This window comes from Lithobates pipiens, unplaced genomic scaffold (assembly GCF_037356315.1).
Source record: "Lithobates pipiens isolate NorthernLeopardFrog02 unplaced genomic scaffold, aLitPip1_a1.2 Scaffold_8, whole genome shotgun sequence".
NCBI classification, from domain to species: Eukaryota; Metazoa; Chordata; class Amphibia; order Anura; family Ranidae; genus Lithobates; species Lithobates pipiens.
In genome coordinates this window covers 268,966,862-268,982,375 of record NW_027507903.1, presented here as the reverse complement: position 1 = coordinate 268,982,375, position 15,514 = coordinate 268,966,862, and the positions used below count along the sequence as shown (strand labels likewise).

Below are 15,514 nucleotides of genomic sequence, written 5' to 3'. Positions count from 1 at the left end.
GAGGACTGAGAGGCATGCCTGAAGGGACTGGGTGCAAGCAGTCTGGGATAGATGCAGAGTCAGCTAGGAGGATTGTGGGAGCCAGGAGGGCTAGTGAAAGGGGCAGCTGCAGCCAGGTGGGCTGGCAGTGCTTGAAGCAGTAACAGCCGCTCATGCAGGGCGCAGGTGCGCCGCCTCCCTAATCCATGCGCCGGCCCCTAATCTACATGTAGGGTGCCAGACAAATGGATTTCAATGGGGTTTTTCTTTTTTTTGCAAAGCACATGATTAGAGGCCGAGGCTCTAATTGGCTTCAAAAAAGGGTGGGATCCAGGCGCAGAGCCCACCCAGTCATGAGACATTAGCAAATTAATATTAGCTAATGTCTTCCTGTGTCTCCTTCTGCCCAATCAGGAAGCAAGTCCTAAGTCCTGATTGGCCGGGAGGGGAAGTGAGCACTGGGACTCGGGAGGAGACGCAGGGGGAAGCCACGACCTGGATGGGGTAAGTGCAGAGCTAGCAGGCTTGGCAGGCGATGGGTGAGCAATGTGGCAATCGATCTAGCGAGCGCCAGACTGGGGGATTTTGGCTGCCTGGGAAAATTGAGCACTGGAGGTACAGGGATCAGTAGCCACAGACATAGGAAAGCTAAGCACTGGGACGTCTTTTCTGCTACACTACCAAAGGGGCCCGCGGTCCCTGCCTGCAAACGGCATTTTCTACGGATCTAACTGAGTTTTTGTTGGATTATCCTGACAGTGCTGGCTGGTCCTGGTAGTTCTACAAGCAAGATTGTGCTGGAGGTAGAAGGAGTAGTGTATATACTGTGTGTGTATATAGTTTGTTCCCCTGAAGAATTATTTTTGTGCTGATCAAGTGGGCATCAAATATTACCCTGTCTCCTATCCAAGTTCAACTCCCCTAAATAAAATACTCAAACAAATTTTCAAGGACTGACTCCTGACTCCAGCATGTGTGGGGAATTCTGTGTGCCTGGCTGTGCAGGGTGGGAGATACCCATATTTACCAGCGGCTCCTGCAGGGGTAGCGGTACATTATTCTAAGAACAGACACTTCCTATGAAGAAACTAGATATCCCATAATCCCTTAGTCTTAGTCTAGCACTGGTGCAGATTCAATAATTAGATATGATAGATACAAGCAGGTACAGCATTCACAGACACACAGAGAGTTCACTGATGCAGCTGCAAGATTTTTTTGTTACTTAGCATTCCCCCATTTGTGATGTGACACAGAGCATATGACAATGCATGCATTGGATGCTGCATGACCCAAAAGAGGAAGTTGTCTTGTCCCTTTGGCAAATAGGTCCCTACCTAAACCTTCCTTTGTTTGCTCTTAGCAACTGAATGGCAAGGCAGGGACGTGAAGGAAAGGTAAGTATGTGCTGTTCAAAAAAGTGATGCTAAACTCTATTTTAAAATAAAAACATTAAAAATGTATTCTTAAATTTAAAAAAAATCTTTCAAATCAGCTGCCTCCAAATGTCCATATTTATTTTTTTCTGATGTGATCTAACTTCCTGTTTGTCAGAGCCTGGACTTGACCCTTGGACCTCTGCTGCATCTGTCAACGACTGTTCTCTCTGAGCTACCAGAGATGCTGGACAGCACCCCGTCTGATCCATTGGACAACTCTCCCTTGTGACTTGACTTCTGCTGAACCTTGAACTCTTTGCTCCTCCCATGAACTTCCTGATTTAAGCCATGTCTCTCCTGTTTGCCAGATTATTGTGCTCTCTCCAGCCAATAACCTGCTCTGTCTTCCCTGCTGCCATCCCTATCTTCGATACCAATCGTTACCAACCCATGGCTTGTTTCTCTACTACATTTATGCCTGAGCTCAACCTGCAACTACTTGTTACTGACCTTAGGTTTGTTTACTGGCTATGCTTCTGTTTGATCCTTACCTACTATATACGCTTCTGGACCCCAGCTTGCTCACCTCCTGGTGGGGGGATCCTGAGGACCACCACCTGGTACTGACATGTAGCTAAATCCGTCTCCACCATCAGGAGCTCTGGTGAACACTGGTAAGTACTTAGGATCTGCACCTCAGGTGAGCCTGTGCCATCCACCAGGGCGACCCACTTGTATACCTATCCTGCTGATCAGTGGAAGTCCCGCTACTGCTATAGTAACTGGTCTTCAAGCCCGACCCCTGATCATGACACTGTTGGAGGGTGTCAGGAGAGGCATAAAGCATTCAGGTGCATAGGTATACACAAGCACAAAATCCCTGTTGGCCATGCTCATACTCATGCACAAGTGCGTAAGAGTGCGCATGTCTAAGGTGCCAAGAGGGCTATTTAAACAGCACTAATGCACTAGAACCTTACCTTATGGTCTACAGAGTTTCCTGCATATTTGCTACCCGTTCCTGTATCTGATCTCCTGTTTCCAACCTAATCTGCCTTGAACATGCTAGAACTCTGCCTGTATCAATCTGTGGATTGTCTCTGGACCAGGTTTCAGCCTGTTCCTTTTATCTCATCGTTATTGAGTCTGGCTTGGACTCTTATTACTTTCCTATATGTTTTGCTTCTGACCTGCCTGCCAGTTACTGACTTGCCTGACTCTGCTCTGTAACCTGAACCTGTGTGGCTTCATCTGTCCTCAGCCATCCCTTAGCCTGCCAAATGCCTGCTGACTGTCTGCCAGTGACAACTCGACATCCACAGTCCAGCCTCCATCTAGATACAAACAGACTACTCATCCGTATCTGTCACTGTGAAAACTGTCAGGCACTCATGCCACTCCGAGCTCTTTTGTTCCTCATTACCAGGAGTACTGAGCCAGAGGTGTAAGATGGCTTCATCACCAGGTACTTGACACAGGGTGGCTACATTAATTCTCCATAATCTCACTGTATGTAGAAGCTTAACTGTTGGTGCTATATAACTCCTGCATAATAATAATAATAATAATAGCCACCATCTCTTCCTCTCTCCTAAAATGGACTATGAATTATGGACTAAAGGGTTTATAGTATACATAAAGTCCTGCACATAACAGTAACTAATATGCACTGCGTGTTCTAAACCAACAGAAGTGAGAGGGAAAAGGAGAGGAAAATGTTATACGGAGGCAGGAAAACACAGTAAGAAACAATTTCATTAAAATATATTAAAGGGCTAGGAAGGAGAGGATGTGTGTGGGTTATTTTTGGAGATAAGGATAAGGATATAAGGATAAGGATATTGTTTAGTGTCACTTTAAAATAATCTTGTAGCTTTGTCCTGCATGGGCAATGCACAAGTTTTCTTTAAAGACGTGAGGTGAAATCATTTAGTTTGAGAATAGTACAAAAATAATAATGCGCTTGTGAAAGATTATTCCGTGTGAAGAGAAGCAGAATCAGAAATGTGAGGTATTAAAAAAGAAATAAAATAAAAGTGTGTTGCGCTACAAAGTTTGATATTAAAAATATTGAAAAAAAGTACAAATGAATAGTCCAAAAAAAGTATCAGTCTCTCAGATGGACCATGATGGACAATGGTCAAAACTCTGTGATTCAATTGTGGATAAGATGCATCCAATTCCTTCATCAAGTGAACACGCCACCACCACAATAAGTTGGACTCTTACCGGAGAGTCTGGACCCTTTATTACTAAGGGTCAAACAGGCTTAATGTATATATCCCAGTAGAGTTCATCAGTAGAGGATGTGTAAAGGAACCATGTCAGGATCAGTTCCAGAATATCCAGGGGACTCCACCCAAATAATGATCGTGCAGCCAGATCCAAATAATACATAAAACGCTAGATAGGGTAAAACCTCTTAGCCCTTGTACACACGGTCGGACATTCCGACAACAAAATCCGTCGGACAAAATTTTGTCCGAAACTGGTGTTCCATACACACGGTCGGACAAAGTTGTCGGAAAATCCGATTGTTCGTAACCTGATGACGTTATTTTGTTACGACGGGACTACGTTCAGGCTAGTAGCCAATAGCTTTGGTCTAGGAATTTGATCTGAGCATGCGCCGCACTTTGTCCGATCGGAATTCTCTACAAACGACAAAGTCCGATCGGATCATGTTGTAGGAAAATTTTATAGCCCAGCTCTAAAACTTTGTCGGTCGGATATTCCAATGGAAACAGTCCGATGTAGCCCACACACAGTCGGATTATCCGACAACACGGTCCGATCGGACATTTTCCGACCGTGTGTACAAGGGCTCAAGGGTTGTAATTCAATATATTGCACTTACAAGTATCCATAGTGAAAATAGCATTGCATTGTAAAATAGGTGGCGCCACAGAGCATCCAGACACATAAAAATATGTGATAGCAGGAACAAATAGCTCAGCCCAACCGGTTTCATCAACAAAAGGATTTCTTCCGTAATATCAAAACACTGTAGCGTAACACACTTTTATTTTGAAATAATTTTATTACCTGCTAATTCTGTCTAGAAATCACTGTAAATAATCAAAAATTTAGAAAAGCCACTCAATTTACCATTTTCTGTATTTTCCATACATTTCATGGGCCAATGCGCTAAAGCAACACACGAATAAAAGACAAAAGCTCTAGGCAAAAATGCTGTGACCCCTGTATGTATTTCAATGTTCATTTTTCACTTTGACAGAAGCATGCCTTTAAGCTACATGAGGGAATAAACTAAAAAAAAACTAGATGCCAATGTTAATGGTTTAGGGCATGTAAGGCAATTTGCATATTTGTCCATTCAAAGAGTGGAAGCCCACAAGAGCCAATGTTGTCAGTAATTAACATTCTACAATTCTAGTCGTTGGTCTGAATCCAAGAACTCTCCGTGGCATCAATGTCGGTCACTGTGATGGTCACAGGACCGCATTAGTACACTGCAAAATATGTGACAATAATCACACTATCCTCTTCTGTGTACGAGCTCTGGAACACTGCTGTTCTACGGAAAAAAGCAAAAATCTATTTATAGCACACTGCTTTGTTGAGTGAGTAGAAACTCGGGAGATTTCACTGCAGAGAATACAAATTGCTTTATTAATATGAAGAACCTCCACTTCAAAGAGATGCTCCATAATGAAGCCATCTTTATTAATTAGAGGATACAATGTTTAGTAAAAGTACAGGTGAGATATATTACAGCTTGGAGCTTATCTGGCTTCTTACTAAAGCTGTGCATTTTATCAGTTTATCATTTCTAACAGTATATTATATAACCTGCATGAAAGATTATTTATCATTTTATAGTTGTACAGCCTTACTGTACAACATTCAGCTAGTCAAGTAAATGTTATAGGGAAAGTAACAAGTAAAAAATATATATGAAAACTGAGTGCTAAGTTCACACTATAGCGTGATAGCCATGCAAGCACAATCGCACATATTCTCGACACGCAAGAGAAACAGCTGTTTAGCAGAAACACAGGGGGTGCCATTAGTTCCGTGCTCCAACAGTACAAACAAATGGCCACTGCCCCACCTATAACTGGCCTTTTCAGCAAGGAGCAAATGTAAGGGCGACACATGTCAAACAAAACCAAAGAAAATTCCCAGCTCAACTTATCGTCCAGTCCGCAACCAACCAAATTATTCTATCTAACATAATGCATTAAAAACAGGGATTTAGTTTGCACACATTTTCAAATAGGTGCATAAGCTGCAGAGCCACTTCACGGCCCCCCAATATTATCTACAGTCCTAGCTCTAAATTTTGAGAGCCTCCGCATTGGAGTGCTGTGTGTGTAAGCTAAACCCCTGTTTTTAATGCATACAGTTAGGCAGGATATTTTGGTTGGCTGCAGACTGATCAGTAAGTTGGGAATTTTCATTGGTTTTATTTGCCATTAGTTCAGTGTGGCACAATTTTCAGAAAGAGTCTGGGACTTCTTTCTCTGCATTTCTACAGGTAGGGCAGCCTATTGGCATGAAAGGGCTGCCTTACTGGCATAGTGTAGCCTGCACAAGTGTACACCCTGTCATTATTGAAAAGTATGGAAACAAAACATTAATACTATTGAATTATCCATAATCCAGATTATCATAATGTTTATAATACAATATATGTGCAACCCATAAATATAGGAATTACAGGTAATTTGTGTTCATGCAGTTCAGTGCAGGCTTTAAAGTGAAGTTCTATCCTGTTTTGTGTTTATTAAAAGTCAGCAGCTACAAAAAGTATAGCTGCTGACTTTTAATAAACACACACTCACCTGTCCCACGGTCCAGTGCTGCTGTCGCCTGAACCCTCGCTTCTCTCCCTTGGTTCTCTCCGATGCCGGCATCACAAGTGTGGGCACCTGGCTGTGACAGATTGCGGCTCCAGAGCCGGGTGCGTTCTGCACATGTGTGAGACGCGCTACTCTCTCTTAATGGATGGGTAATCTTCTGGGATCTGTGACGTGTCCCAGAAGATTGCAGAGAGGGAGGGGGAAGGGAGAACTTCCGCTCGAGTTGCCTAGGCGGCCTGAGCAGAAGTGGGAGGTGGGTACCTGTCAAAAAAATAACATGCCAAATGTGGCATGTTAATGGATTAGGAGTCCTTAAAGCAGAAGTTTCACTTTTGAGTTGAACTTTGTTTTAGGTGCACATATGCCCAGTCTATGGACAATAATCTATTTACAACTTCTTAAAAGAAATCTATGGTCACAGCATGCACTTTCATTTTATAATATCAACATTGTAATAAACATACAAACAGTAGTTATTTTTGACAATCCAATGTAAGATTACTTGAAAAATACCCTTTCATATTGTGAGCCTTGCCTTTCTGCCAGCCATCTCTCTCCGAAACTTCCAGGGTTCCATGCAGCTTCTCCTCTGCTGTTTACTCAATTTTTAAGGACTACATATCCCATGGTACCTTGCTGCCTGCAAGCAGTGATACCTGTACTGACTCCGTCTCCTGAAACTCCTCTCCGCACCTCTGTAGTTCACAAGGCAGGCTCTGTGAAATGTGTGACATATCAGTGCTTACTTACATGGCATTGTAATTAAAATTCAAAGAATATGTGGGGATATTCACATAGTAAGTTTGCGAACTACAAGATCATTCAGATTAATAGGTGTAGCCTATAGATACTTGAAATACAATGTAAAAATAAATACATGGTTTTACATTTTGACCATATACTCTATATGCTTTAACAAGCACCAAAGAACTTTAAATCAGGTCATCCCTGACATTTCTAGCTGCTTTAAATGTGACGTTGTTAAATCATCAAAGATCACAAGACTCTGAGGTTGGATTTCAGACAGTTTCAAGCAGCTTAGGGCTCAATCACCCAGGCACATAAATCCGTACACCCATGCAGAGGGTTGAGTTTATCTTGTTTTGGCTCAGCTTTGCATGACCGCGCAATAATTCAGTTAAAGCGACGCAGTGCCGTATTGCAAAAAATGGCCTGGTCATTAAGGGGGTAAATCTTCTGGTCTGTAAGTGGTTAATAAGCATAGAATCTAAAAAAAGACACTTTCTGCCTTGTTCTTGTGACGAGAGACTGAAAAGCTACTGTGTGCAGTGATGCTTGCACTTACTAAGGAAAAGAACTCAGGACCAGTTTGGGGTCTGTGCATTAGAAGAGGAATGAGAGTTTAGAATCTCAATAAAGCGTGGCCATACACGCATCAAATTTTGGCTGGTTCCTAATGAACCAACCAAGAGTCTACACAGAGGGTCACCCCGTTGAGCGCCTCCTAACCAACATCACAAAAAAAAATTATCAGTAGAACAGTGTCTGTATCCAGTCAGCACTGTTCTAGTATTTTGACAGCTGTCAAGCTACAATAGCCACAGCGGGAGACATGTCCATCAGTGCTCTGTTGTGTGGATGTCAGAATCGGTTAGATGTTTTGTGTTGGGTCAGCTTTAGAAAAGCAATTTTTTTGTCGTTAAGACAGTTATAATTTCATGCATATTTACTCTGGGGCCCTTTCTGGGTGGAAGTGGGAGGTCGAGCCCAAAGGGCTTTAGGTAAAGTGATGGGGAATCCATTAAAGACATCTGCTTCATCATAACAACATCTTATCCTAAGAAGACTGATAGACTGCACTCAAAGCCATACATCGGTTAGAGGCACACATGGCTGTGCGTGAAGATCCATATTGTCATTTATATTAACAGGATGGCTGCACGTGGCTGCACAGAGCACCTGCGCCTCCCCAGAAGATAAACACAACCCTCTGCATGGGTGTACGGATTTATGTACCTGGATGATTGAGCCCTAAGCTGCTTGAAACTGTCTGAAATCCAACCTCAGAGTCTTGTGATCTTTGATGATTTAATAACGTCACATTTAAAGCAGCTAGATGTCAGGGATGACCTAATTTAAAGTTCTTTGGTGCTTGTTAAAGCATATAGAGTATATGGTCAAAATGTAAAACCATGCATTTAAAACCACATAATATGAGGTCAAACCTTAGGAGTTTCAATTTGTATGCAATCAGGCAGGCCCTTGCACTACATGGTTTTGGTAAATCTGAAGACAAAAATCAGCAGAAAAATCTGATAGTGTGTATGGTACTTTAAAGTTAGTGAATAGTGAACCACAGCTCAAGGGACTCCATTGCGAAAGTAAAGCCTGAGCTGGCAACTTGAATTAGCTTGCCCAAAGGTTGGCAAAAAAAGGATCTTTTCAAACTTGTACTCATTGCACCCAGGGTACTTAACCGATTAGCACCGGCCGCATGCATATATGCGGCCTCTCGGCAGGTGGCTGCATATTTGCATGCATTAGTGCAAAATCAGAGGAGCCCGCTCCCGGCACAGTTGCCGGTAGTTAACAAAAAGTTCCTGATTGCAGGCAGCTTTCCGATCATGTAACCGCCATGACAGCCAATCACAGCAGTCACATGATCACAAACCCCATCTCATAGCATCCTAAATCCCTAATGGGCCAGGAGGCACTGGCTTCGAGGGGTTAAATGCCTTCCTCCAGTACCAGCCAACTTCTGTACTCCGTACCTCCTTCTTCAACTGCTTTTAGGAACTCTGGACATGGGTCCCCTGGCTCTAGAAGGAGCTGGGATCCAGATGGCCTCTTCAAAACTTCAGCTATGTATGTGCCCAGAGGGCCACAGCTCCCAGGCTAGGTCTCTTCCCACAGAACAATTACCCTGCTGTTCGAGGCCACAGCATATTTTTACACACCTCTTGCTGGCCATTCCTCCTGCCATGGATTGGCTAAGGCTACATAAATGTGCAGGTAAGGGTCTGCCTCCTCCACCCACTAAATTCTGGAACTTAGCAGAATCCATGGGAAAGCAACAGAGCCTACAACCTGCAGACCCCAGAACAGCCCAAAGCAATCAAACTTCGCTCCACTGGCTACAGGGGAACCAACAAATTAAAGTGGAACTTCAGTAATTCTTTCATCTTTTCATCTGTTGAATCTTCTGCCCTTGCTTTTTAACTTTGGATAGTAAAAAGATTTTTTTCTGCCAGTAAATACCTTATACAGCCCACTTCCTGTTTCTTGTCTGGTAAAAAGCCTAGGCTAATGACATCATTCACAGCTCTCTTACTCTAATGCCCTGTACACATGGTCAGACATTCCTACGACAAAAATCCGTCTGATTTTTTCAGACGGATTTTGGCCCAAATTTGTCTTGCACACGGTCGCACAAAGTTGTCAGAAAAAACGATCGTTCAGAAGGAGGTGACTTACAGCACGTACAACGGGACTATAAAGAGGCCAATAGCCAATAGCTTTCATCTCGTAATTTATTGTGAGCATGCGTGGCAATTTGTGCGTCGGAATTGTCTACACACCATCGTAATTTAAGCAACCGGCAACAAAATCGGATTTTGTTGTCGGAAAATTTTAGAACAAGATCTCAAACTTTGTGTGTCGGAAATTCTGACGGAAAAAGTCTGACGGAGTCCACACATGATCGAAATTTCCGACAACACAGTCCGATCGCACATATTCCATCAGAAAGTCAGACCGTGTGTACAGAGCATAACTCTCGTGAGAGTTTTCCAGGAAGGGAGGGGGGGGTGAGTCATAAGAGGGCCAATGAGAGCTGCAGAGCTGGAGGTGTGCCTCTGTGTAAATCCAGGAAGTGAACAGGCAGCAGTTTTAGCTGCCCACAGTTAAAATGGCTGTAGCCAGACTCAGTGGAGGGAGATTTCTGCAGCATATTTGAAAAGTACAGAATCACAGTATATATAAAATAATATGCAAATTGGTTGGAGGGAAGCTTCAGAATGGCAAAGATGTTTTAATTACATATTTTGTGAGCAGACTGCAGTTCCATTTTAATTTTGCGTCAAACTATTGGCAACCTAGTTAGGAGGGTGCTACACCACCCCAGCCTGTGATTGCATTATAAAAAGAGGAAGCAACACTAGTAAGGTCAGCCCTGTGCTCTTCCATTCTCCCAGCCAACTTACTGTGTACTGTGCAATGCAGTTAACTACAATAGGCTTACGGTGCTGCATCTTCCTCTCATTCTGTACATGAAGCTACAAGAGGACAATACAAAGGCAAGCTGAGATGCTGTTTAAAAATACGGATGTTTTTAATGAATACATAATTAAGTGAAATACTGTTATTTTATATCTGCCAACACTTTTGTCTTTAAGTGTAAGTTTAGATAAACAGCTAAATACACAGCAGTAAAATGTGAGTGAGAATTTTCTTACTGGATAAAAAAAAAATCTGTAAATCTGTAAGTGAAGCCAGTTTTTCTATTTCTATTTTTTTTTTCCGAATCAGATGCCTATTTTTTCTCATTGTAGTCTCATAAGTATAGCTCAGTCTTGATTGTCACTGCATCGTGAAGGTGCAAAGATCAGCTCACAGCTAAGTAGCTCTTGCAGTCTTCTCTATGGCCAGCTTCATATTCATTGGTTTCATTTATGTGTTTTAATGCACGTAACCACAACGCATGGCAACCATGGTGCAGTGTGTTTAGGTGCCATTCATTTATTTATTTTTAATTCTCTTTTGTGAAAAACTTATTTTTTTGCTGTTGAGGTACCTCAACAGTGCCTTTGGGGCATACTGGTGCACATAGCCATGTGCATGACAAAGTATAACTAACAGATTGCCTTAATAACTACACATTCCTAATCAAACACAACACAATAATCGCTCAGGTTACATGTTAGGATTGCAATAGGAGATATTGTTTCTTGGAGGACCACATCTCTCTTTTAGGTATCGGCCTTTGATGCTATTGGAACATTTAAGAATAAGTGTGGTTATTTTGATTTCTAGGCTTACACCTCCGACTATCTCTCTGGGTTCTGGACCTCAGCTCTTAGCAGAGTCAAGTAGATACAGAGGAAATCTATCTGGGTTAATCCCCTGAAGGCTGATCATCTGTTGTGGACTCTGAGTCCGTCCACAGATGCCAGATTTTTTCATATTTCTTGATTTCTTTAAAGAAATAAAGATCTTCAGCAAGATGGTAAATGCGCACCAGCAGGGAGGTCCTACTCTGCTCTCAGCAAGGATCATGGCCGTACTGTCTTGAGGCAGTGGGGCTGACCTCTCTGCCATTGGAGTCTCTCTAGGATCCATTCCCAAGTCAGCCAGCAAGGCCCGAACCTGACTGACCAGTATGGGATCCATTCACGGGGAAAAGGGCGGTGGTATTAGAGGTCTTAGAGGCTTTGGAATACCTCTTCCCCTTTTTGGAGAAGGAGGACATCTGATAAGTCACCAAGGCAGACCACTAGAGGGGATATTCGTCTGTGCCCAGAGGAGCATCCAGGAGGCAGCTAGGGGCGACCCAAGCTAGCCGCAGGTTTTTAGCCCTGGGAGATCACAAGCTGGACAGGCAGTGAGTGTTCACCAGCAGCCCCTCACCTTGCAGCAGACACACAGGCAGAGACAGGGTAGTCAGGATGTGAGGCAGGGAGTGCAAGGGCAAGGAAGGCCCAGTGTAATGGGACAGAGGCAGTAGGGTGGCAGAAGACAGGAGACACTAGGCCCCAGGATACTATCGCCCAGACAAGCAGTCTCTGGCAGCACACTGGCAGCACATCAGGCTGTGGCAGGGATATGGAGGGATGACAGTGTGGATGGAGACAAAAGGTCCACACTCAAGAGCTCAGGCCGGACCAGCCATGGCGCACCCCCGTGGGATAGCGGCTTAGGAAAGGTAGTGATCACCAGGCCTCACTAGGCCGCACTATGCCGGACTAAGCTGCGGCTGCCAAGGACAGCCAGGTAGGCCTCTGGACCGTGCCAGGTAGGTGGATGGGTGGAAGGTGAGGATGAATGACAGTCCCTTACCTCCAGGCAGGCCAGGATCAATTCTTGCCAGGTGGTCACAGGCCAGCAAGATGGCGGCGGCCACAGGTGTATGGAGACTATGGCGTGCAGGCGACCACAGGCAGAGCCACTCCACAATACTGGCCCAGGACACTACAGGGGACAGAGAGGAACAGGCTGGCAGGGTATCAGCTTGTTTCAGGTAGGCAGATGCATGGATGGCAGAGGATTAGTTTCAGGATACCTGGTGCTCCTCACAAACACATCCGCCGCCGCTCACATCAGCACACGTCCCTTGGTGCCATTCATTTTTAATGACACTCTAATGTCCTAAAGTAAAAACGGTGCAGATTTGTTTTTAAGTCCCTTGTAGTACATTAGCAACCCATTCCAATAAATGACCAGTTTTAACACAACGCACATCGGCGCATGTCATAATGCGCAGACATTAACATACCACTTCAGAACACAGAAGTGTAAATGTGGCCTTTGTGTTTAAACTGATGTTTCTAGGCATGTGTATGTTCCATCTGCAGCTCCACACCTTGATTCAATCAACACACACGCTCAATCTGGTGTATTCTCAAGGTGCAAGCCCAGTGGTTCCTGTATCCTTTCTTCATATTCTGCTTTATGAATTTAGGAGCTGGATGCCCCTTTCTGAATTAGAGCTAGAGCTTGCCAATCAGCAAAGCTCATGCGGCCTTTTGATTGGAGAACTCTATCTTTGACTCAGCATGGGGTGTGTCCAGTGGTGAATTTTGGTTTTGTGCTGCCCTAGGTAAGACTAACTTTGTCCCACCCCCATCTAACTTTGTCCTACCCCAGGCGCGGTATACCGTTCTTGTCTCAGGGTCTGATGGCGAAGCTGCAACTATTCAATAGTAATCATGTAGTAAGAATAATAGTGCACTAATCCTTACAAATAGGGAATTAAAATACCCCAAAACACATATGGTAATTGTGTGAATAGATGGTACCACATATACAAAAAGGCGCCAAATATGCGAAAAAATGTAAGGAATAATATTGAAAAGATGTGCAAAATATATATATAATGAGCCCACATGCAATCCAAAATTATTATGCAAATTCCTCTGTGATAAAACTTAATTAGTTCACTCCAGGGTACTTTTTTGGGGTATTTTAATTCACTATTTGTAAGGATTAGTGCACTATTATTCTTACTAAATGATTCAAAACACCAAGATCAGTGTTTTTGAATACTGTCATTTAAAAAAAAAACTGGTGCCAGTCTAGTAAACTGAAATTTTCATTATTTAATCGCTTCCAGTTTACTGTTATGAACAGCTGATCAAAGCCAATCCCGGCTTTGCTTGGCTGTGCGACCACCCGGTTGAAGTGTCGGCTGGTCGCTCAAGTCTCCAGGTGGGACGAGAGAGACAGAGAGCCGTGGAAGGCAGCAGGAGGGGGGTACGTCCCATTTCACTGCTTGTAATAGCAATCGAGCAGCTCGTACGCCACTCTGATTGCTATTACAAGGGCGCTGACCACCGGCTCTAAAAAATGATACCAGGGCGATGCCTGCAGCTGCAGCCTACAATCACCAAAAGGTGATTAAAGTGTAGCCTCTGCCCTTCTGCCTGGGGGTGGCGCTGCCCCTCTTAAAGTGCCATCCACGGCTAGCGCCTTGTTTGCCGCACAGTAGATACACCCCTGGGTGTGTCAGATATCAGCACGGAGACCACTGCTTTCACACATGGAGCAATGGTCCTTCTCTGTAGCATGCTGGTAGGGGACAGACTTTCTATTCAGGCTGTGGCTGCTTCTAAAGAAAATAAACTGCACACCCTTTTTTTAATGCACCTGGAATGTATTTATATGAAAAGGTTCAGTTGGACTTAAACAATTTGGTAATTTGTTAGATTCCAAGCAATGTACAATGTAGCAGAGCCTGCCTGGCTTAGGCCGCGTACACACGCGCGGACTGTTCGCCCAACTTTGTCCGTCCAACAGTTTCGGCAAACAGTCCGCTCAAACTTAGCATGGACGGACATGGCCACACACGACGGACGAACAGTTTGCTGAAACCGTGCGCGATGACGTGAACGGCACGTACGACGGGACGAAAAATACGACGTCCTATACACTGCATTATAGCTTTCGGCGTGAAAATCCTTTCTGAGCATGCGCGCAACTTTGTTTGACGAACAAGCCTACACACGGGCGGACTGTTCGCTCAAACAAGGTTTCAGCGGACAGTTTTTCGGAATTTCCGAAAAACCTTGTCCGTCCAACTGTCCGCTGAAACTGTCCGCTGAAAGCCCACACACGAGCGGACTGTCCGCCCAAACACTGTTCAGCGGACAAAGTTGGGCGAACAGTCCGCCCGTGTGTACGCGGCCTTACAGTTCTTTTCCTTTCTTTCCCAGTGTGAATGCTAATAAATAGAGGATTATAGGAGGCTAGCACAAAGATAGATTAACGTACTATTTAAAAATGCATATCAGCAATTTCTAATGAATACACAAATCAGATTTGATAAAGATTTTTATACCTTCCTGCACTAACACTTTAAATCCCCGTACACCAATAACCCTTATTGCTGGCTATAGTGCTTGGGCAGCATTTTTCTGACCTAAGAAGCAACTGTTCCGGTCTCTGCAAATGTCAGTGACCTATATCTAAGCAGATGTCAATCTCAGATGCAGTGGATAAACTTTGTTGCTTAAGGTTCAGTGTGCAGTGCACTTACTATATTTGTAATTCCCAAAAGGGCATGTATGATGGAAGATGCAGTGACAGAAGTGTCTGAAAACTAAATGGAAAAGAATTACATGCATTTGTGATATCATTTTGAATACATTTAATTTGTTGGTTTAGCATAAACATATTTTTTTGTTTTTCCTGTTTAAAGATTTGTACAGAGATTTTTTTAGAAAAATATACAATTATTAAAAATTATATTACACAAAAACATATTAGCTTGCTTACTAAACAGGATGCTAACTAAATGGATTCACTTGATAATGACTTAAAGCGGTTCTGCACCTTTAAAAAAAATATTAAAAGCCAGCAGCTACAAATATTGCAGCTGCTGACTTTTAATAAATTCACACTTACCTGTCCCAGGGTCCAGCGATGTCGGCGGCAGATGGCGAGCGATCGCTCGTCTCTCTGCTGCCCCCGCCGCCATCCTCTGTGAGGGAATCGGGAAGTGAAGCATTGCGGCTTCACTGCTCGGTTCCCTACTGCGCATGCGCGAGTCGCGCTGCGCGTCTCTGCTGGTCCCCGCTGTGTCCTGGGAACTGTGTGTTTCCCAGAACACAGCGGGGGGGGGGGGGGGGCATCTGCAGTGGTCCGTCCCAGAAGTGG

General features: G+C 43.9%; 1 protein-coding gene across 6 annotated transcripts in view; it reads right to left on the bottom strand.

Moving 5' to 3' along the window:
- LIN7A (lin-7 cell polarity scaffold A) overlaps nt 1-15,514 on the bottom strand; it is a 154,004-nt gene that overhangs the window by 90,479 nt on the left and 48,011 nt on the right. The gene's annotated exons all lie outside the window — the stretch shown is intronic.